Source organism: Rhinolophus sinicus, linkage group LG05 (genome assembly GCF_036562045.2).
Source record: "Rhinolophus sinicus isolate RSC01 linkage group LG05, ASM3656204v1, whole genome shotgun sequence".
Taxonomy (NCBI): Eukaryota; Metazoa; Chordata; class Mammalia; order Chiroptera; family Rhinolophidae; genus Rhinolophus; species Rhinolophus sinicus.
Genome location: NC_133755.1, coordinates 43971235 through 43996077, shown reverse-complemented (window position 1 = coordinate 43996077; position 24843 = coordinate 43971235). Strand labels below are relative to the sequence as shown.

Sequence of the window (24843 nt, the reverse complement as noted above, 5' to 3'; positions counted from 1 at the left end):
AGGACACAATGGATAGAGCCTTGGGGAAACAATCAGATGTTCACGTTAATTCCTAAGCACATTTACTTTGATCAGAGTCAGGAATAGCATCCTTATGGAAGTACTCCAAAGCTAAAGTTTGCAAAAGAAAAATCAGTACAATGAAGATTCTCATGGTAAATGATTTCACACTGCATTCCAAGTTCTAGAACAGTTCCTTGACTTTGTATCCTCCACAGAATGTTTCCTTTCGTATTGCAGCCAGAGGCATCAGAATGAGAGCTCAACCCTGACCTGAGGACCTACAGGTCTCATAAGCATACAAAGTGGGAGAGCATCTGGGCAGCCAATACCTGCACGAGGAGCATACACACACAGCATGCCCTCCAAGGGGACATGGTCTTCATACTCCTTTGGGCAGCAGAACTATTGATACATTCTGTTCCATCACCACAGAGCTCCTGGCCAAGTTCATCCTCGTTCACATCTAAAAACAGAAGAAATAGACTGTTCTGGTTAGTCTCACTATCTAGTCGCTTCTGTTGTACTATCTTCCAGGCTATTCCAAAGGCCCATCGACTGCCTTTCCCCCCCCCTTGCTGGCCTTCATGCTGTTCCTTGTACACGTCAAGCACAACCCTGCTTCAGGGCCTCAAAACCATCTGGAAACCTCTTCCCCGGATGGCTAGCCGCATGGCTCTCTCCCACATGTCTTCTCAATGAGGCCTTCCCTCACCACCTTTTAAAGTCTATAATTACCACCCTCTTCCATCCCCTTTCCCTGATTCTCCACAGGATATATCAACTTATCAACTAATATACTCCATAGTTTTCTTGTTTGTCTCCTGGTTAATCTGTAAAGTACAAAATGGAAAGCATTCGTCTTCTGCTGTGTTTCCCCAAAAATAAGACGTAACTTGAAAATAAGCCCTAGCATGATTTTTCAGGATGACATCCCCTGAACATAAACCCTAATGCGTCTTTTGGAGCAAAAATTAATATAAGACCCGGTCTTATTTTCGGGGAAACATGGTAGTTTCACTATTGAATCCCCAGTACCCAGGACAATGCCTGATCCATAGTGGGAGTACAACAAAATGTGGCATAAATGGATGAATTAATAACTGAACCCTTCCATGGGCTGGGGGACAAGTATAACTTTTCCATGATAAAGACTGAGAAGGGGCCAGTTCTCCATGGGAGTGACATGCGCTAGCTCCCATGGAACCAGGAAAACTAGTTACTTGATCCTCGCAAAAGCATGCCTAATCTTCCAAGCATAGTAAATATCGACTGCCACCAGCATCCAAGAGTCGCATCCATACCTTCAAGGAAGGGGCATCTTTTCCACCTCATGGGTTCCTAGAGCATCACGGATGAGGGTCCTTAGCTGGTAAGACAGAGAATCCGGTATACTCACCACTTGAGACCTAAGTGTATCCAGAAAACAGATGTGACATTCACATCTTTTCTAGGAATGTTTCAGAAGCATGGAAAAGAAAACACAATCTAAAAACTTTTTGGTAGATAAATGTTAGTTAGTTTTTGAAAAGTCTAAGACTAGACAATATAGTTACAAAATTATAGTGTAGACTGTTGAAGTCATTAATTTAATTTGTTTAAATTCAAGTCTTTTCCATCAAGTAATAAGTCTGGGTTTGTGTCTGTAAATGTTTCTCTCTCACATGAACATTTAGCCCAGGGAGGTGGTTTTTAATCACACTCTTCCTAGGACATTAGTGATGTTTGTGGCTCTGGCCACAGTTCATTGTGTTATACCAGGTCGTTCTACCATTTACTACAAGGGAAGGCAAAGCTACATCAAGGTCATGTTTGACACTCTAGTTTGAACACTTGGTGGGATTTTTCTTTCCTTTACTTCAGGTACTTGGACTATAACAGAAATGAATTAGGCTTTTCCCCCCAATAATGGAATAACCACACATTAACACACATTGAATAAAACAACTAAACCTCCTAACCATGTACTTTTCCATTCCAGTCAGCCTCCTTCCTCATTTGGGAATGAGTAGTAGTCCTTTTTCCCTAAGATCTGTAAGCAAAAGTAAAGATTGTATGAAACCACCTTTGCACTTTATTACAGCTGGTCAAACTCACCACATTCCTGGTCAATGATTATGGAGGCTGCCTTCAGCCCCAAAACACAAGGGAGTATTCCCAAAAAGGGACCCACTGCAGCATAGCATTAGGTAGATAGCTGTTGATTATCTCTAATAGGAGTATCCTTTTCTGAACAAAAGTTTGTTCCAGAACAAAAGTTAAAGGCAACAAATTCCAGGAAAGAACTGGGAAGGGAAATTTATTTGTCAATCATTAGAGGCAAGTCTTCCAGAAAAAAAGTAAAGAAACCTATTGTATTCTATGCCTATTTTGGTTTTATTTGACTATTTTTTGTATCTGCTGCAGATCTCTTCCTTTTTAGTCATGAAAGAAAAGGGAAAACCCACAATGCCACAGTTTACACACTCCAGTGTGTGCTCTCCATTTTTCATATGGAACTTTCATCATTGTAGTTATATCCTATGCACACAGGTTTGTAGATTAAATTTTAAAGATTTATATTGCTATAGTCTTTTAGCAGCTGTAAAGGAGCCAGTTCAGTAGTGGGTACCATGATTTATTTGATCTTGTTCAACACTCATCTTTCTAACTTTTATTATAATAATCCTGTGATTTATATTGGTATATGAGTTTATCTTTCTGGGATTTCTAGAAGTGGGATATGTGGGTCTGAGAGCCATTTGTTTCAGGTTCTTGATATGTTTGTTACCCTGTTGTCCAGAAGGGGCCTGGCAATTTATAGCCCTGTAAGTAATGTGTTATAACCACTAACACTTTATAGCTTGTATTACGTCCCATGCACTGTTCTAAGCTCTCCACATTCACTCATTCCATCTTCATAACAATATTATGAGGTAGGTACTACTATTATTTTCATTTTATAGAAGAGAAAACTGAGGCACAGAAGTTATGCCTGACCTTTTTACAGGACAAATATTAGTTTGAGGAAGAATCATTTTGTCAACTGAAGGTGAATGTTGAGGGGAACCAGAGTTGCCACAATTACTGATGTCTGTTACAGCATAAAAACTGTATCAATCCGAACTCTGAGGAGATAAGAAGGGTGGGATGGATGGTCCTTCCTGAAAACAGCTCAGCAACCAGGTCAAAGATCTAGCAGTGAGGCTGGTGGCAGTAGTATTCCTAGTCAATGAGGACCTTTGTTAAGCTCACATCTAGACTTTATAGAATTCAGAAAACAGACTTGGAATGGGGGCTTTGTCCAAAACCCTATTAGAGATGCATGCCCATTGCCCCGGGACAGTGTTCTTTGATCCCAGCCAGAAGGCAGATGTCGTGCGGGAGACCCTGCTCACTGCGCCATTTGTCGTGCAAGGCGTCCGGCTGGGTCTCTGGTCCCGCTCCCCACAAGAGAACACAGGATATGGTGAGGCCAAAAAGGAACACCCACGGAGCCATAGATGGGGGAGTCATACCACTATATTCTCGCTGGTGGCATCTGCCCCTCTGCAATCCGCTCTTGCTAGCTCAGCCACCATCTTCTTGCTAGGCCCCATTTTCTGCTAGCGTAGCCACGGCAGTTATATTAGTGGCCAATGGCTCACTGGTTACAGCTGACGGCCAACTAGCCACAGCTGATGGCCATGCAATCACAGTTGATGGCCATTTACTACCTGAGCCAGCACCTTTCTATGTGAGGCCGAGAGCCTGGAAACTGCTTTCTGGGGCTCTGTCCCCAAAGCAGACCAGCAAGACGGGGTGTAGTGGAAAGTTTCCCACCTGGGCAAAAGCCAAAAGCCAGGAGAGGAGAGAGGGGAAGAGAGTACGAGAGAGAGAGAGAAAGAAGAAAGGAGAAGAAGGGGAGGGGAGAAGGAAAGAGAGAAAATGAGAATGTGTGAGGGGTGGGGATTCCCACCAGGGACTGCTGATCTTGTCACTAGAACAAGTAGTGTCCATGGACACACAGCTACTGAGTCCAATCCTTAGCTTACCTCCTGCTTAACTTTCCTCACCACAGATTCTAACACTTTAGAAGAGTGCCCGCTCAAAGACTCTTTCAGGTACTCTGACTTAACCATCACTTTAACTAACTAATATTATCTACTGGAGAGAGGGGAGAAGAAAATCTTATCAACAAAGCATAGCAATAGTGCTTCAGCGTCACAAGCCTCTGGGACTTTCACTCCCCAGGTGACCTAAAGCGTGTTCTTACTGCTCACATTTCTGTTTGAGTTTACACTAGACTGGGAGTGGATTCTGAGATAATGGCCCATGGGTGATGTTGCTATTCAGGTTAAGCCTGATAAATGCAAAACCTTAGACAATACACTAAAAATGTACTGAATCTGTGTGTTTGTAAAGTTGGGAAGGCACGTAGTTTGAAATCTGTATCAGACAGGATCATTTCTGATCAGTTTCCTGACATGACTAATGAAGACAATATTGTGTTTCCCCGAAAATAAACCCTAGCTGGACCATCAGCTCTAATGCATCTTTTGGAGCAAACATTAGTATAAGACCTGGTCTTATTTTAATATAATATAAGACCAGTTCATATAATATAATATAATACCAGGTATAATATAATACAATACCAGGTACAATATAATATAATACCAGGTCTTATATTAATTTTTGTTCCCAAAGATGCATTAGAACTGATGGTCCGGCTAGGTCTTATTTTCGTAGAAACATGGTACTTTGTGGCCTGAATATACATAGCCTCTCTTCTGATATCAGTTTACAAGATAGCTTTAGAGGATTCAGGTCTCTAAACATGATTAATTGGTTTGGAATGTATCTAGGACTCTCCAATTATGAAATCTTACCTCCTGGATTATGTTGAAATGGTAGAACAGAGCCATTTCTAGGAAGTGAGGAAAATATTGTTACAGCTACATGGGTAACAGGAGAAAGTGAAAAAAATTAGTTTTGTTTTCCTACTTATACGAATCAAATTCCTATAGTATTTCAAACTTAGTTCAGACTTTGATAATGGTTTTAATAAAAGATTAAACATATTTAGTTCACATTCTATGAGAGGGTACTGATATTCAATCACTCTATAATTAAGTTAGTTAATTATAACTTTTGTAAAGACAACCCTATGAGATATTAATATTTCAATTTTACAGAATATAAAACAGGGAGGTTAAATGACATACCCAAGGTCACATATCTAAAAAGCTGCAGACTCAGGGTTCCAAACCCAAAATGTCTGGCTCCAGACTCTACACTTAAATCAAAACACCTTGTAAAACTGTATGTATGCTTGACTTCCTGCATTCTCAGCCTCAGTTACCTCACCTGTAAAATCGAGATCCTACCGCAAATTTCAAGATTCTAGCAGCAGAACATTTGTGAGCCACAGTGTTTTATATGGTAGAGTCTCAAATGTCATTTACACCCTCTCCCATAAGGAAAGATTTATTTTTATTTCTGAGAAAAAGACTGAGTTAGAGAAAAATCCATCCCATGTCTTGCTTAGCTGCAGTGTTGGGGCTATTAAGCTTTCACCCATGAACAAAGGATCCTCTTCCCCATCAGGTAGAAAGGAGAAGGGATGCAGGTACCCTCCAGCTCCCAGGACTTCCTCATCCTTATTCTAGCAGGCCCCTCAGCCTCGACCTTCCGCTTCCCAGACCCTCGTGGGTGACACTCGAGTCTGGGATGGTTTCTAGCTGCCTCTTTGGGACCAAGACAGAGTGAGGCTGTTCACTACCAGGGCTCATGGGGGATTCTCTCCTGGGCTCAGCAAAGACATGGTACTGGCCTCAGAACACACTGCTAGTGGGTCTGGAGATCAGTTCGTGGAAAGCAGCACACATGGACAGCCATTGCTCATGTGGCAAACACCAGACTCCAAAGTCATAATAAATGAACCAAATAAATCTCCCATGATGCAGCACAAAGAGATAGGAGATGAAAATATGAAAGAAGTTAAGAGATTTGGAGGATTGAATAAGAAATCTTATCTATCTAAATGGAGTTCCAGAAGAAACAAATAGAGAATAGAGGCAAAGACATATCTGAGGAAGAAATGACTGCAAGTTTCCTTGGATGAAACACATACATCCACAGACCCACGATGCATAAAGTAGTAATTAAAGATGGTCGTAAGAACTCTGCTACTCTACCCATAGAAAGGTGGAGCCTAATTCTCCTCCACCTGAAGCTGGGCTGGCCTCAGGTATTTACTTAATCAATATGCCAAAGTGGAAGTGGATGCTACACGGCACCTTTCTAAGGCTAAGTCAGAAGCAGCCCTTCAACTTCTACCTTGGTCTCTCGGAAACTTGTTCTGGGGAAAGCCAGCTGCCTTGTAAGAAATCTGACTAGAGAGGTCTCAAAGCTACACAGAGAAAGAGGAACACATCTGCACATAGTCTTCTAGCTGTCCTCACCAACATTCATGTTATAAAGGTATATGAAGCCATCGTAGGCCCTCCAGAGCAGCCCAGATTTCAGTAAATACCACCAAAAATTCCTGTTAATTCCACATGGAGTGGAAGACTTGCCCAGCTGACAACTGCCTAAATTTCTAACCCACGATAGTGAGATAAAAAATTACTTTGTCTTTAAGCCACTAAGGTTTGGGGCAGTTTGTTAGGCAACAATAAATAACTAGAACAGAGAATGCCCAAGCAGAATTAAAAATAACAAAGGAATCCACATAGACATAATAAAATTGTAAAACAATGAAGAACACGAGGAGATCAGACAATTAAGTTCACGAACTTTCCCTGTGTAAGTGGAAACTTTCCACTGTGTAATTGTCTGACTGTGTGTGTGTGTGTGTGTGTGTGTGTGTGTGTGTGTGTGTGTAAAAGCCAGGGGCACAGAGGGGACATAACAGTAGGAGCCCCTACAACCTGGGTCCATTTCCCAGAGGAGGTCCCCAGAAAACTAGGAGGTAACACTGGTACATCGCAGGTAAGGTCTCTCCACACCTGTCCCAGAGGATGGGTGGCTTGCCAGGGCTTAGCTTCCTGTAGAGTGAGCCCTTTAGAGGGCTGAATGGCCATATCAGCATGTTTTCCAATGGTCTCCCCAAGGGAGGTCACTGCCCAAATGGTTTGCAGCTCAGAGACCAGTGAAGCTGCCACAGTAACATAAGCCTTTGGCTCTGTGGGAGCTTCACTTCCAGGGGAGAAACCCAGAAAGTGTGAAAGCCATAATCCAGGAACTAACTCAGAAGCAAAAGGATGCAGAACACTGTCCAGCCTTCTTCCTTCAAGCAGGCTTGTTACTTTTGTGCTCCCTGCTATAGGAGGTGGTTGAAAGCAAGTCCCCACTCCACCTTAAGTAGTGAGAACCAGCCACTGCCCCACTAAGAATTGCTTCCTTTGGCTCAGGCCAGGAAGTACTCGCTAAACTGGTCGGTGCTAGCTCTGCTCCAGCCAGATTTGGAGAGGAAGGCAGGAAAGCCAGTGAGCTCTGCGGAAAGCACTCGATGTTAGTCTGCAGAAAACTTGGATCACAGCTCCCAGGGAGCTCAGCAAAGAGACCAGTAGCCACTCTGCTCTTTCCTTGATGGGACAAGCCCTGGGGCATGGCTGGGCTTTGGGAGCCAAGGGAGGGGTACACATCCCCTCCAGTCTCAGAAAGGATATCTGAAGGCGACTATCAAACTGACACCAGCCACAAAACTGGTGTCAACATCCCCATGCTCCCCTCTGGGGTCCCAGGGCTTCTGTGGTAGGCTGAGGGTGGGAATACCAATGTGGGTTTGGGAACATACTCAGTGGCAGTTGTGGCTGGAGGAACTTGGTGGGGAGCCATTGTCAACATCACTTTGGCCAGGTTCTCCAGTGGCCAGCCGTTTTGGACTCTAGAAAGTGTGTGTTGGGTCTCTTTCTGTAAGATTGCCGTGATACCATAAGGAGAACCCTCAGAGGTCACACTGTAGGTCAGGCTGTCTATCTGTCCTGGCTCTAACAGGGGTGAGGAGAAGACAATCCAAGGCATAAGAAATGACTGCCTCAGAGGGAGCCACTCGAAATCCATGGGAGATAGTAAGTGGTGTCAACACTTTACCACCTGGAGATGCAGCTACCCAGGTGACTGACTCCTGCTCCACTGAAGATGAGCCCAGTGCTTAGCCATAAAAGCCCCAATGGCAATAGTTCGGGTGTCTACAGGAGCAGCAAGAATTCCCCAAAGCAAGTCAGTCAGAGAACTCTCAGCTTAAGACACAGGAAGAGAGGACCTGGAGATATGAGAAAGCTATGTGATGACAGAAATAGGATACAGCTTACCCTTTGGGGACAGTTGGGGCTCAGACTTGTCCCATAGAAAGTATGGTGTTTCACCAGGCAAGAATCTTGTTTGCACAGGCAGTTGCTTGTTCCATCCAGGAATACTCTCCCCAACCTGAGAAGGTCTGAGAGAAAGTGGCTCCTTCCCAGAGTATATGTAGTCCTTTCCCATAATCCCAAACCTGCATGGTTAACTGATCCCAGCGAGTCCTCAGGAATTGGCCTTGTGGCTGGCCCATCCTCTGAAGTAGTCTCCAGCCTTCCCCATTCTACAAGTGAGAACCAAATGCCCTGTCAGTGGCCATCATGAAGCTTGTTCTAGGAATCACAGTGCTGGAAGGGGCTGCTCTGCTTGCTAAGGGCCAGGCAAGGATATTCTTTTTCTGAGGTCTCTGCCCACCTGGTATCAAAGGCTGCTGTTTCTACTAGGGCTGGGGAAGAGGACATTTTCCAAAAGTCCTCCTCACTTATTTCTAGAGGCTTGGTGACCAGGATGCCATCTGCTGTGCGCTTGGTGAGTAATATGAGGGAGAGCTCAGCTGATCCAGATGGGGCACAGAAATTCCAGAGACCCCAAGTTCTTTCTCTGCTTGGGTCTTTGGCCCAGCACTGCTAACCGTGGGTTTGGAGGAAATTCTTTGAAATGAGATGGGAGACTTTGTAACCTGAAGCTTCATGATCTTTTCCCTTGAATCTGCTCTTGGAAGACATAATACTTCCCCTGAAAAGCCTCTACATCCCACCTCGAGTATAATTCTTAAATAGCAAGACCACATGCAGAACCAGATCTTGGGTGGCATAACTGTGCACGCTCTTCTTCCAACAGGCATAGACCATGCTGCTTTCTACTACAGATGACACCCTTTGAAACACGATCTGTCAGAATTTGCCCCACAGTCATTGTTTCCCGTGACCCTAAACCCATGGACACAGACAACAGTGTGACTTTGGGCCAGCCAAGATGGTCCAGTTGCACCAGATGTTCTGAGGAAACTGACCTGGTGGGAGAATTCACCCACCTTGTCTTTCAGGATGACATGACAGCGTTTCATGGGGACATAGATTTCTGTCCAACAGGGCCTGATTCCTGCAGGAGAAAAACAAGTAGAAGCATTGGGAAGAAAACCTGTTCAAGTGAATCTCAGAATAGCAAAGCTCACAGTTTTGCCTTTTGCACACCTTTCCTGTACCTGGCCCAGGAAACAAATACATTCAAGCTACCGAGGGGAAGCTGTGAGAAAAGCTGTTTTAAAAAATAAGAGCAAAAAGACATCACATTCCACTCGTAGGACATGGTGTTCCTTTGAGCTGGCATTTGGGACTGTGTCCCTCAAAGCAGAGGGCGGGATGGGGTAGAGAGGACCTGAAGTCACTCACAGAGGAAAGTTCGTCTTCATAGAAGACATTGAAAAGGCAGCTCTGGTACCTACGGAGAATAGATGGATCGCAGGGGGGCAGCGATGCTCAGCAGGAAGACAAATGGAGAAGCTATAGATGCTGCACTTAGCTCAGCCATTTTTCACCTATGATAGTATGATTTATAATAGGAAATATATATTTACATAGTTGGTCTTCCTCCCTGTTTCTGGCACAGAGCTTCTAAAACCCTTGAAATTTCCTAAGTGATGAGAGTGATAAAGTATCTTTCGTTGTGTTGATGAGGTGAATTTTGGAAAGTCCCTGTAGGTCACCTAAGGATGAGGGGTGGTTGCAAGGGGAACCAAGTGATTGGAGGGTTGGAACTTTTAGTCCCACTCCCCAACTTCCAGGGAGGAAAAAGGAACTGGAGATTGAATTCAAGCACCAATGGCCAATGAGTTAACCAGTCATGTCTATGTAACGAAGCCTCCATAAAAACCCAAAAGGACAGGTTCTGAGAGCTTCCAGGCTAGTGGACCTGGGGAGGTGCTGTGAGAGTTGTGCCTGGACAGGGCATTCTTAGTGGTGACAGAAAACACACATTGGACAGGAAGCTCTCTTAAGGGGTCGCTATTATCAGGCAAGTAGTTTTACTCCCTGAATCTCAGTTTCCTAATCTTTAAGACTGCCCTTTCTACTTCAAAGGGTTTTAGCCAAAGTTTAATTCATACCATGCTTTTTGGTATTTTCTCACAACAGCGTTTATTCTATTGGGAGTGGATAAGGTGGGGGATTCAGAGAAGCTTATGATATGGCCCTTGAGAACACAGTCCAGTTGTGAGCAAAATAATGACATTTATAAGGAAAGAAGCACACAAGACAGCTTATGACGGTCAAGTCAGAGTTTAGGTTGTGGAACTGTGGGGAGGACAGAAGACTTCAGACTAGAGAAAAAGGGATCAGTCGCCTAAACCCAGAAGTCACTGTTGATTCCTCTCCACCCCAAACTAATTCAACAGCATGTCCTGTTGGCTCCTCCTTCAAAATACCTAGAACCCAACAATTTTTCACTCCCATCTCGGTATCACATCTCTGACTTGGATTATTCTAGTAGCCTCCTAACTCATCTCCCTATTTCTTATGGAATGGTCCATTCTTCAGAGTGATTTTGTTCAAAGAGATATATCATGAGAGTCCGCAAACCCTCCAGTAGCCTGCCCTTAAAACGAAATCCTGACAACTGAACAGGATCTTCAAGGCCTTTCTTTCATGACCTGGCAGTTACCTCCTTGAGCTTCATGTCTCTCTCCATCCATGTGGCTCATTCCTCTGTAGCTATAGTGTCTTCTTTTCCGGTTCTGAAAGCATGGGATGCTCATTCTTCCTCGGGAACTCAGCATTTCTGTTTCCCCTTCCTGGGGTACTCTCCCTCAGGTTCTTCATGGGGCTTTCTTTCTCCCTCATTTCAACCAGGCTTCTGCTCAATTATCCCTCAGAAAACTCTTCTATAACCACAGCCAAAAATAGACCCCTCCCTATCACTTTCTTATGCTTTTTTTCCCCAGAGAACTTACAACTTCTAGATATTTTTACATTTAATGAGTGGATCATTATCCCCACTAGAACATAAGCTTCATGGAAGAACATTCTTTGATTTTGTTCATTGCTGCACTCCCAGGGCTTAGAATAGTGTTCCCTTAGAATAGAATTCCCTTGCCCTAGAATAGTGCCTTGCAAATGGCAGTTGCTCCACGAACATTGGCTGAATACATAAATAAGAGTCTGTCAACTATTTGACACTGTGTCACTTGAACAGGACATAAGGTCAGTAAACATAAGACTATAAGACCAGTGTGGGGAGCTGCTGGGAGAGGTTTCAACCTGATATAAGTTACATACATCCAAGAACAAACACGTCCCTGTTTCTGACAACAATAACTAGAGTCCATGTAGCAGACATGGATGTAGAGTAAGACAGCGGCTTTCAAATTTGAGTGACCATCAGAACCACATGGAAGGCTGGTGAAAAAGAAATTACTAGACTCTACCTCCAGTAGGTCTGGGATGGGGCCTGAACGTTTGCATGTCTGACAAGTTCCCAGGTAACGCTGGTGATTCTGGTTTGGGCACCTCACTTTGACAACCATTGGTGTAGGTTGAACTACATAATCACCTTGGTTCATTTCCATCCAGAGAAGCCCAGGGTGAGACTTTCTTGAAGAAAGTCAACATCCCTGCTCCTCCTTATACTGCATGGATCCTAATAGCTGATCTTTGCTCATAATATGTCATCCCCCCTTTCAACATCTCACTGAAGGGCCCCATTATCCTCTTGGCTGAATTCTTCCGAACTCAAGTCTCACCTATTCGGTGGAGGTTTCCATGACTACATTGGCCCATGATGCCCTCCACTCTTCTTCTCACCTCTGCAACTGCTTTAATGGTTTAGACACTAGATCATCTTTCTAATCACTAATTTTCCTAATCATTCTACATGCTTGTCTCACCTCATCTTAGACCAAAAACAGAAGTGCAAGCTTAAGTTAGGAATGTGTCCTATGAGGGCTCAGAACCATGACTGGAACAAGATTCCACACAGCCTGTTTCTATGTGCCCCTATTACCTGGAGATGATACCCAGCTTCTGGAACTCGCCACTCACTAGGTGTTCCTCAGGGGTATCTAGGGAACACCAGAACATGACTTCATTCTTGGTCATTAAGACCCTAGATAGAACTGGAGACTGAAGAAGGAACTGACAGTAGAAAATGTATTCTTCATCCCCAAAGCTTCTAAATCTGGACCTGCCAGAAATATACCACCCAGACACATACCACAAGCAGCCTTCTCCTTTGTCCCTTCTTCTAAGGGACAACTCAACAGATGTCAAAGGCAGAGCGTGTATCAGAAGCTGTGCAGATAGGGTTCAGGCCCACATTGGAGATGCCAAGTGGCCAAGTAGGTGTTCCTGGGTGGTCTCAGAACTGGTTTTACATTAGTATCACCTAGGAAGCTTGTAAACATCCAGATGCCCAAGCCTCATCCAGATGCCCAGGTCCCACCCCAAACCAATTAAGTCAGAATTTCTAGAGGTTATACCCAGACCTTGGTATTTGTAAAGCTCCCCAGGTAATTCCCATGTTCAGCCAAATCTGAGAAAAGCTGCTGTATGCTCTCCTAACTTTAGGGCCTCTGAAATGCCAGTGTAGACATAGCAGAGTTCTCCATTTTACTTGGCTCATTCATTTGGGCCCTTAGGATGGTCGGGTGCTTGGCTGTGCCATGTTGCTCAGCTCTGAGAAACAACTCCATACAAAGGAACACTTAGAGATCAAATACCAGGCCGATGGGATTTCACCCCCAAGGCCCAAACTCAAGATTTTCTCTCTCTGCCAATTGGTAGACAACTGAATTAAGAAACTGTGGTATATTTATACAACAGAGTATTACTTGGTTATTAAGAAGAATGAAATGTTACTATTTGCACCGATATGGAAGGACCTAGAGAACATTATGCTAAGTGAAATAAGTCAGTAGGAGAAAGACAAATGCCATATGATCTCACTTATATGTGGAATCTAAAGAATTGATAAACGAGAAGAGTAAACAGAAATAGTATCAGAGATACAGAGGAAAAACTGATGGTTGCTAGAATGGGGGGGGGAGATGAGGGAGGAGGGGAAGAGATTAGACAGCATAAATTGTAACTACAATATTGCCATGGGGATATGAAAGACAGTTTGGGGAATATAACCAATAATGTAAAGATTTTGTAGGGTGTCAGAAGAGAGACCACTTCATGGACAGTGTAGATGCTTGATCACTGCAGTGTACACCTGAAGCTGAAGCTGAATAATACTGTATGTCAACTATAATTTAATATATGTATAGTCACAGGATATGGAGTATAGCATAGGGAACAGAGTCAAAGGAATTGTGATATATACGATGTCAGAGAGGCAATAGATTGGGGGCGGGGGGTTATCACTTTGTGAGGGGTGAAATGTCTAACTATTGCATTGTTTTGTACACTTGTAGCTAATAAAAAATAAATAAAAATAAAAATAAAATATTTTATCTCTGCATCGAATAGTGTTGTCAGGTTTGATTTCCTAAGAAAGGGAAGAGCCATGCATCCAGCCCTGACCCTTATGCCAGAGTCTTGTTGGAGGCAACACTATATAGAAAGCCAGTGGAAGCTCCTCCAGAACAGAAACCCAGCCTCAGCTGCCCGCAGCAGCCTTGGTACCAGGGCCAACTCTGATCTTACTTCCTATTGATTTCTTGGAGTTTTGGGGGTAAAAATAGAAGACACCCAAATAAAATAATTAGTCCTGGTCTTAGGGGTGTCATAATTTGATGACTACCTCTTCACTCATTTCCTTAAAGGTCAAATTCCCAAAGTGTTGCTGACAGCATAGATTTTATACCCATTCTGTGAACATGCCTGACTTGTCTGGGTACCTACAGTGTCATCCACCTCTTCTTCAAGAATTCTTCCACCTGCGTCACTATCATTTCTCTGGCTGAGGTGTTGGCCTAGCCTTCCCCATTGATGACAGGGGTTCTGAGGTCAGTGGCTAAGACTTACTTAAGGCCCGTGGTCATAACCATGCAGGGTCTCCAAAAGCAGTGAGGGGTTGATAGAAAATATAGGCAGAAATGTTTGGAGAAGATGGAGGGTGTTCTTCCCCCTTGTAGGGCTCTTTTGAGAATTAAATATGATTAAGGGCACAGTGGGTGACATACAGCCAGAGTTGAACTTGGGGTAGATATCACAAGTGTCATTCACCACTATCTAGAGGCCCAAAGTCCAGCAGGTAGGAACAGGGAGCACTTGTTTTCACAGAGGTCTTTTGTCACCACCCCCACCCCCACTATTTCCTCATCTCCTCCATATATTTATCTAGCAGATAGCCCAGGAACCTACCCCTCTGCCTCACCCCCTTGTCCTGGGGCACCCAAAGGGGCTATGAACAAGATACTGATATGCAGTTTGGATGTCTGAGGCCAGCTCCATTCCCTACATGGGCACAGCCACGTACCACCCTCTCCTGGTCGACCCCCTCAACCCAGGGCTCTCTGAGAGCAACCGGTGGCAACAGTCTCTCCCTGCAGCAGGAGCTGGACAGCCCCTGCATAGTCACCACCCGAGAGCCAGGCCAGATGTGGGGCTGGACTTGAGACCTGATTGTGGACTTGGGCCTGGGCCTGGCCTCTAGGAAGCTTTAATTCCAGCCATCAGGCAAGAGAGCAAGACCTAGTGGAAGAAAGGCCACATGGGTATCAGGGGCCCCTTTCTAGCTGGGGCTGCCTTCCCTCTCCAAGCAGCAGGGGTCTGAGGCCAGACAAAGCCTCCGGTGCCTCCTCCTTTTGGGCTGCCCTGGCCTAAGGGGTGATTAACTAATGAGGCACCTTAAAAATGACAGAAGCCGTCCTGGCCTCCTGGACCTCTCTCTTTGGCTTTCCACAGCCAATCTACCTTGGATGACATCTGCTGTATACACCCCATCTTCTCCATCCATTCTGCCATTGCTTTGGTTAGAGCCATAGAACCTCACTAACCTATAATATCCAATATTCAATGTGACTTTGGGGAACCCTTGTGGGCAATTTTTCTGCATAGAAAAGATTATTCAAAAACATCTTTTGTTTTTAAAAATGAATATAACTCTTTGGCATTACCAATTTAAAAACCTCCCTTTAGCTTTTTTTAACATAAAGAATTTAATATAAAGAATTATTAACAAGGCATAAATTTATTGACTATATCACCAATAATTATCATTTTGGGATACTAAATTGGGCAATAATATTTTCATCAGGTAGGTTTTAAAGGTTAAGGGGTGAACACTTTTAGGTGTCATATACATATATATTCCATCTTATCCATTTTTAAGTGGCACATTTTTCATTCAGTGGCATTAAGTACATTCATAATGTGATGGAACCATCACCACCATCCATCCACAAAACTTTGTTCATCTTGCAAAACTAACACTCTGTGCCCATCAAACAGTAATTCCCTCAACCCCTGGCAACCACCCTTCTATTTTCTGTCTCTGAGTTTGACTATGTATCTCCTATAAGTAGAATCATGCAGTATTTTTCCTTTTGTGACTAACGTATTTCACTTAGCATAATGTCCTCAAGGTTCATCCTTGTTGTAGCATGTGTCAGAATTTCCTTCTTTTTAAGGCTAAATAATATTCCATTGTATGTATATACCACATTTTGTTTATCCATTCATCTGCTGAAAATCTTCCTTTAGCTTTTAAGTTCTTAAAATATCTTTCCCTATTTATAACCTTAGCAGACAAAATTATAGCAAACATCTTCAAGGATATATTTGGTTAAGATTTATTTGATTAATATTTGGCTCAATGTATAGGTTTAATTAATTAAACATATTCAAACTTTTAAAACTACATTTATAAATTTGTAACATGCAATTTCTTTTTTAAAGACCTCAACTGTCTGACTTAAACAAAATCTTACCAAGAACTTAAAGAAAAACATAAATTTAATAAGCTGAAAATATATAGTAACACTAAGTTCTCCTAACTCTTCCAACATCATACATAAATTTATAATACTTTCAACTTAAAATCACAAGTGTAACTCAGTTACTCAATTACACTTTTAAATTCGAATTATGTCTCGCTTTTCCTCTAATAGATAAAATTCTCTTCAACACTACAAGTAGTTAAAATGCCAAATATGCATAGGGTATTCTTAGAACAAAAGAATCAACACTGTAGGTTTATTTTAAAATCATTTCTATGCTTAGTTTTAAATCTCACTAGGTCTAATGAAATTCCCCAGAGAGTGGGAGCTTCCAGATTTCCCAGAAAATAAGAACCAACCTGGGCATTTGTGAAATATACAGATTCCCAGGTCCTCACCAAGATCCACTGAATCTGCATTTCCAGGGAAAAGACCAGTTGATCCGTATGACAATGAAAGCCACACGTCTAGCTTACCACAGAAATCGGGAAACACTTTCCTTAGGGGAAAAATTGCTTCTTAGACATCTATGGACCAGGTTTTGGTAAGGCTCCGACTAGAATTTTGTGGGTAATTCTAAAAGGACGCCTCAACACTTATCCTCCACTGCAGGATCACTGTAAATTAAGGGAGGTGGCCCACCTTCCTTAGAGGTGTGTCACATCGCTGCTTAAGATTTCAAGTCAGAGTACAGCCAGTGGACTTTGCATTGCTCAGGCTCTTTAAATAATGTAAATGTCTTTTCCTTCTATCTCTAAAGAACTTTGAACGTCATTCTTACATTTCTCCAGGCTCTCATGACCACACACCCTCATAGATATTAAAATGCTGCCTCCATTGAACCCTGGTGTCTCCCTCAGCTTCATCTGACTTCTCAGTCACAACTTCAGGGTTATTCTTCTGACAAATTCCTCACTGGTGCCATGATTCCAGGACTGTCCCCTCCATGCAGTTCCTAGATGATCTTCCCAAGATATAGACCAGGACACACCCTGCTAAACCCTCTCTGGCCTGCCACTGCCCAAGGACATGGCTGCACTGGTTCAAGACCTGGTTCACAGATGCTTGCCTTCCTTTCCCCAGGTCCACCTCAGGCCGCTCCCGCGGGGCCCAAGCCCTACAGAACTCCCTGCAGCTCTCCCAAGGGCCAGCTCCATGCCATGCTCTGGGCCAAGCACCTTCTGTGCATTATCGCAGAGTCAAAGCAACATCTGAAGCCTGCTGGACTCATCTCAGGCCTCTGCCTTGACAGTTTCCTTTGCCTGCAGTGCCCTCTCCTGACTTTGATTCCCATTCATCCTTTAAAACCCAGTGCGTCTCCTCCTCTGTGAAGCATTCCTTGACTATTAAAGTCAAATCCTTTCCTCCCACCCCTTTACATCCCCACTGACCTAGCAAATACTTCAGCTTGCACATATTTGTCGTACAATTATTTACTTACATAGACAGAGCTCCGCGAGGCCAGGGACCCCTGTGTCTTTTGTTCACCACCGAGGGAGGCCCCAGCACCATGCAGAGCCAGGCATATTAACTGAATGATACCCCCCTTCTCTCCCCCAACTCCATTAATCAAAGACCGATGGATGTCCTTGCCTCCCACTGCACCACCCAGGACCTCTCTACTGCCCTGGACTCAAAGCGTTTGTTTTTCATTTCATTAGGTTGAAAAAGAACAGTTTAGCTGCTTCTGGAGGATCCCTGCCACATGCACCAGTGCCTAGATACCTTCTAACCCAATCAGAGTGACTGGTGACCAATATGGCCACTGGCCAAGATCTCTGTTCTACATGGGACATGCAGACGGGTGCCTATGACCAGCAGACGCTGCCACAGGTGTCCAGCTCTCATTGCCTCCCCTCAGCCTGGACAAAGTTGGAGAGTGTGCAAAAAGCCTGAGTGAGGCCCACAGCAGCACTGGTCTGCCCACACCGGCTGGTTCAGCGGTGGCATACGGGCCAGACTCTGTGCCCTGCAGTTTTTCCTGCTGCTATTGTTATTGCTATCCCCATCATGATCCAGGCTTGTGGACAGCTGGTGTCAGGCTGGTGGCCGAGCCACGTCGTGCCTCTGCAGCAAGCATCAGCTTTTTCTTCCCGCTTTCTGTGTGAAAATGCAGCAATCTCTGTGAAACCCAACATTGGACAGAAGGGGGAAGTTGCAGAGAACCAGATCTGGAGCCTGCCTAATGTTTCTCTCAGGGGACGCAGGGGGGCAAATGCTTGCCAGAACTTTAAGCCTCAGTGAAGATTTATTTCTACTCAGGCCCACTGTTGAAAGCTCAGGGAACAGGCCTTCGTGTAATGTCCAACTAAGAGAAATGCTTGAAGATTGACAGCATTTCAGGTCAAGTGTCCAATGTTTGCCAAAAGATGGGCCATAGACAGTCTGCATTAGAATTGCTGGGGGGAGAGGGGCGTGTTTGCTCACATGCAGGTTCCTGGGCCCCACCCCAGACCGTCTAGTTCTGAACCTCTGGGGAATGGGGTCTAGAAATCTGCCTAATTAACAAGCCCCCACCTCCACCCCCAGGTAATTCTTGTGCTCACTGAAGTTTGCAATGCATTGCCTGCCCAGTCCAATAGCAATAAAATCAACATGCTTCACTTTCCTAAAGCAGCAAGAGAAAATTCATTTCTGTCCCACGTCCAGATTTCAGCAAAGTGGAAGAATCGCAGTCATTAAACCACCTGCATGTGAGCACCATGGTTTTGTATTTGTCTCCAGAAGCGCTGTGCAAGGTGGGTACACATGTGTGGGTGATGTAGTGGGGAGTGGTCTTTGACTTGAAGGAGGTTATAATGAAGGATATGAAAGAGGAGATGAGAGGATAATGAGAAAGAAAGGGGGTCTCCAGTGAGACTGTTGCACAAAGACAAACCGAAAGTGCTTTCCTGTAGGGTTACAGGAAAGATGAAGATTGACTGAAATATAAAATCACAAACCCCAGCAGGGCTGGATCTCAAAAACATATTGAATGAAAAGGAAGCATCACAGAAGAATAATACAGTGGATTCCATTTCCATGAATTTTTTAAATAAGCAAAAGCAAATAGCAGATTGTATAGGAATGCACACATAGATGGTAACACTGTAAAGGGAAACAAAGGAATGATGCACTGAAATTCAAGACGGAGGTCCCCTGAGCTACCTCTGGGGAGAGAGAAGGAGAAGTTTTGGAGAGGGGGAACCACAGGGGTCTTCAAAGGTACCGATAAGTTTCTATTTCTTAAACAGATGGTGGGCACTCAGGCGTAGTCACATGTACATAATAGATAGCATTTTGCATGCATGATATGAAATAATGAGCAGCATGAACAAAATAAACATGAGTTGTTCATCAATTTCTGAAATACTAGGAAAAGGCCACACCTTCTTGAATTTGTAGTGGGAACGGCTTGAGCAAATAAAAGGGAGTCCCATTTACCAAGGGAGTTGTGAATATTCAGTTACTGACTGAACTTGCCTCCAGGTCAGGGATGGGCAGGTGAAGTCTTGGGGATCCAACTGGGGGAGGAAGTACAGTGTCTCGTGCCCAGGGCTGCAGAGCATGGGCCGAGAGCCATGTCGCAGAGACAGAATCCTGTGGGGGGTGTGCGCCCATGCCAGGATCAGCAAATCCAAAAGGGGCAAAATGGGAAGAGGGAACTAAGATTGGGAGCCAAGCAAGGGGGGGGGGGGGCAAACAGAGGGGGCAGGAGTATCTGAAGGCACAAGCCTTCAGGTAAGAATTCTGAGATGGATTTGGGTCCTGATTGGGACAAAGGGGGTCCTGGTCTATGGCAACCAATAGACTGACATGAAGTGGACATCACCTCCAGAGGTGACACTACCAGACAGAGCCCCGATGGCCAAGAGCAGCTCCCCCCAGGGGCAGAATCTGAGGTGGTCCCATTAACCACACACCGTCAGAGACAGATAGAGTCCTAGAAGGAACCTGTCCACTCTGTGGTTCAATGTAGAAATCTCTTCTCCATCCATCCTGTCACAGGTCCCTAACTTCTGTTTGAGGATTCCAGTGGCTCAGGACCTCTCCAGGGGTCCTGTCTCATTGTAGAAAGACATACTTCCTTACCAAGTCCTTTGTCCTGAACTATGACACATTTCCCTTATGGTGTCACCTCTGCTCTCAGGAGCTGTGCAAAGTGAGCCCAGTCCTTCTTTTATTTGCCAAGTTAGCAGGACAGTCGGTCCAAGCAAGTAAGCAGAACCAGGTCCACCAGGGCGTAGTGTGGTGGACAGAGATGTGCCAACCTGACTGCCCCTCAAAGATGAACTTGATGCGGTCAGCAGTCAGCCTCCAGCTCCTTTGGGGTTGGTCAAGAGCTGCCTCCCCAAGACCATGACCACATCCAACAACTGATCACAGGAAGGGTGTCAAACACTGGCCACTGCAGCCCACCCCAAGAACTCTGAGGAGCCATATATGTGGGGTCGGCTTTGTCAAGCCTGCTTCACTGTGTGGCCACTCCCTCTGCCCTACCCCACTTCCCCTCCCTGCCCTTCATAACTGTTTATCCCTGATAAATGTCCTGCTCACCAGACTCCAGCTCAGCACCTGCTTCCAGACAGCCCTATCTGCTACAGAAGGGCATCTTTACAACAGATTAAATCAAAGAGAAAGTGGTTTTAGACCCACTAGCAAAGAAAAAGAAAATACTATTGAAAACCTTACTCACTGCAGCCTTTGCTAAGGGTCTGGCATTTCCCTAAGAGTTCCTTTAAAACAAACAGAAAGGATTTTAAGAGATTCCTCTGCAATTCTCTAGCCAGAGGGTGTTGCTTCAATGAATAGTCCAGAGGGGCAAGACTGCAAACATGCTCAGCTCCCTGCCCCTGGGTGGGGTTGGAAAAGCTCCCCATGGGCTGTGCCCATCACCCCTTTTCTATTTGTTGGTGGTGGAATGGGATTTGCCAGCACAAGACAGCAGAACAACCTGGCATTTCATTTCCAGTCACTTGGAAAGGGTTTCCTTTCAAGTTCGGTTTCCTCTCCTACTCCTGGAATTCTCAAAAGCAGCAGCTCCCCTCTTCTGGACCCATAGTACAGATAGCCCCAAACCCATTTTGTGCAATAATTGTACATTTTGTGCACTGCTGTAAGACAATTCTCAGGTGCTGATGGTCGGGTTACTTACTTATCCCTTGCATTATTATTCGCTACTAATAACAAAACAACAGCCAGCCATTCCTATGAGCTCCTCATGTAGATTTTTTGTCGCAAGAAGACTGTGCCAGGCCTCCTCTTAGCACCTCCTCCTTGAATGGCTTGTTGGGTTAAATTATAAGGAATGATTTCTAATCCTTTTTTGAAATGACTTTTATTATCATCATCTCTTTTATTTCTGACTTAAAAAAAATTCATTGTATTAGTTTCTTATTGTTGCTGTAACAAATTACCACCAATTTAGTGGCTTAAAAGAACACAAATTTATTATCTTATAGTTCTAGAGGTCAGAAGTCCAATATGTGTCTCACTGGGCTAACATCAAGGTGTAAGACTTCATTCCTTTTCTGGAAGCTCTAGGGGAGAACCCATTTATTTGCCTTTTCCAGCTTCTAGGGGTTGCTGGCATTTCTGGACTCGTGACCCCCTTCCATCTTCAAAGCCAGCAATGGCTGGTGGAGCCTTTCTCAAAGGGCATCCTTCTTCTGCCTCCCTTTTCCACATGTAAAGACCCCTGTGATTGCCTTGGGCCCACCTGGATTATCCAGGATAATCTTCCTTTCTCCAGGTCAGCTGACTGGTAACATCAATTCCCTTTAGCCATCTAACCCAACATATTCACAGACTATGAGGAATACAACTTCAGGACGTCATTGTTCTGCCCTCAACATATATGTTCAGTGTAGAAAATGTAGAAATACAGAAAAAGCATAAAAGAGAACATATAAGCCACTTCCAATCCCACTTCCCAGAGAGAACCAACAGTTTAAATATATATTTGTCCAGTCCTTCATTCAGTGCATGTTATTTTTTTTGTAAACTAAGTTTGAATAATACTATATATATATAATATTTAGTAATTTTCCTTAATAATATACAGATATTTCCATGCTAATAAATATTTTGCTGCATATCATTTTTAAATGACTATCTAGCATTGTATTATGTGGATGTACTATAATTTATTTAGCTAATTTAGTTAATCCTCTATTAATCCACACAATTTATCTCTAACTTTTCTTTATGCCTAGTATAGGAAACATCACTGAAGCTACATCTTTGTGCACATTCCCTAAAGGTACCCCAAAGATTGGGCGACCACGTTATTTGTCCTCCAAAGCAGCACATTTTTGAGAATGAAAAACCGTAAACTTCAACAACAAAAAAATAATCGATTCAATCAAAAAATGGGCAGAAAACCTGAATAGGTCCTCTTCTCCAAAGAGGACGTACAAATGGCCAACAGACATATCCCAACGTGCTCAACATCACTAGTCATCAGAGAAATGCAAATAAAAACCACAATGAGATATTATCTCACACTAGTTAGAATGGCTATCATTAACAAGATAAATAATGACAACTGTTGCAGAGGCTGTGGAGAAAAAGGAACCCTCATACACTGGTAGTGGGAATGCAGATTGGTGCAGCTGCTAAGGAAGGCAGTGTGGAGGTTCCTTTAAAAATTAAGACTAGAATTACCATATGACCCAGCAAACCCCCTCTTGAGTATATACCAAAAAAATCTGAAAAGATTTACCCATAAAGATATATGTGCTCAGAGATACAGAGGAAAAACTGATGGTTGCTAGTTGGGAGGGGGGTGGGGATGAGGGATAAGGTGAGGGCATTAGAAAGCACAAATTGGTAGTCACAATATTGCCACGGGGATATGAAAGACAGTCTGGGGAATATAATCAATAATGTTGTAAAGATTTTGTAGCGTGTCAGATGAGCACCTGTCTTATTACAGAGACCACTTCATGGATGGTGTAGAGGCCTGACCACTGCACTGTACACCTGAAGCTAAAACTGAATAATATTGAACGTGAACTATAATTTAATATGTATATATTAAATTATATACATATATATATTATAGTCACAGGATATGGAGTACAGCATAGGGAATAGTCAATGGAATTGTAACAGTTATATATGATGTCAGAGGGGTAATAGATTGAGGAAGGGGGGTTATCACTTTGTGAAGGGTATAAATGTCTAACTATTACATTGTTTTGTACACCCGAATCTAATAAAAAACTAAAATAAAAAAGATATATGTGCTCTGATGTTCATTGCAGCTTTGTTTACGATGGCCAAGACATGGAAACAACCAAAGTGTCCTTTGATAGCAATAGATGATTGAATAAAGAAAAAGTGGTATATAAACACAATGGAATGCTACTCAGCCATAAGAAAAGATGAAATAGTGCCATTTACGACAAAATAGATGGATCTTGAGATTATTATGCTAAGCGAAATAAGTCACACAGAAAAAGTCGAGAACCATATGATTTCACTGATATGTGGCTTATAAAACTGAAAGCAACAAAGGAACAAGACAAACAAATAAAGAAACAAAAACTCATAGACATAGACGATAGTTTAGTAGTTACTAGAAGGTAAAAGGGGAAAGGGGTGATAGATGAGGGTAAAGGGGGTCAAATGTATGGTGAAGGAAGGAGAACTGACACTGGGTGGTGAACACACAATGTGGTACATAGATGGTGTATTACAGAATTGTACACTTGAAACCATTGTCACCCTGTCATGCAGGGACTCAGCTCCCGCTCCCCGCACAAGAACTCAGGATATGGTGAGACCAAAAGGAACACCAATGGAGTCATAGATAGGGGAGTCATACCACTATATTCTCGATGGCAGCTGGTCAAGACACAAAAGCAAACATCGGCTAGTACCACAACAAGGGGTCTTCCTGCACCCCAGTCTCGCTGGCAGCTGGGCTAGACACAGGAAGCAGGATCCACACGAGCCGCAATGTAATTCACTTGTTAACCACACTTGCTAGCAGCAACCTGCCATCCGCTTCTCTGCCAACCAACCACCCCACTAGCATAGCCATGGTCATTATATCAGTGGCTAATGGCTAACCAGTAACAGCTGATGGCCAGCCAGCCACAGCAGATGGCCATCTGATTATAGCTGATGGCCACCTAACAACCGAGCCAGCACCTTTCCACGTGAGGCCGAGAGCCTGGAAACTGCTCTCCGGGACTTAGTAGAGAAAGTTATATATAACAAATAAAAATGATAATTTAACACAATATGTTAAAATATCCATTTATCTAAAATGAAATAATTGTGGTAGTTACCTTTTGCTATTAAAGTCATGAAAAACCCATTTATACTTAGGTAGAATTGTATTTATAAAAAGTAATAACTTTGAATGATTTTTATTCCATCATAAAAACAGAAGTGAAAAAATTGTACTTAGTAATTCTAGGCAACATTGATGTTTTAAAACAAAACTATTTGGGGGGGCCGGCCTGGTGGCTCAGGCGGTTGGAGTTCCATGCTCCTAACTCTGAAGGCTGCCGGTTTAATTCCCACATGGGCCAGTGGGCTCTCAACCACAAGGTTGCCGGTTCAATTTCTCGAATCCCACAAGGGACGGTGGGCTTGGCCCCCTGCAACTAAGATTGAACATGGCACCTTGAGCTGAGCTGCCTCCCAGATGGCTCAGTTAGTTGGAGCGCCAGCTTTCAACCACAAGGTTGCCAGTTCGATGCCTC

General features: G+C 43.8%; 1 long non-coding RNA gene across 2 annotated transcripts in view; it reads right to left on the bottom strand.

Moving 5' to 3' along the window:
• Positions 1–9257: 9257 nt before the first annotated feature.
• The window catches only part of LOC141571833 (uncharacterized), a 152363-nt gene continuing 136777 nt past the window's right edge, over positions 9258–24843 (bottom strand). For both annotated transcript variants that reach the window (XR_012496890.1, XR_012496891.1), the window contains exon 3: positions 9258–9366. This is a non-coding gene — a long non-coding RNA (uncharacterized LOC141571833). The remainder of the gene's footprint in view (positions 9367–24843) is intronic.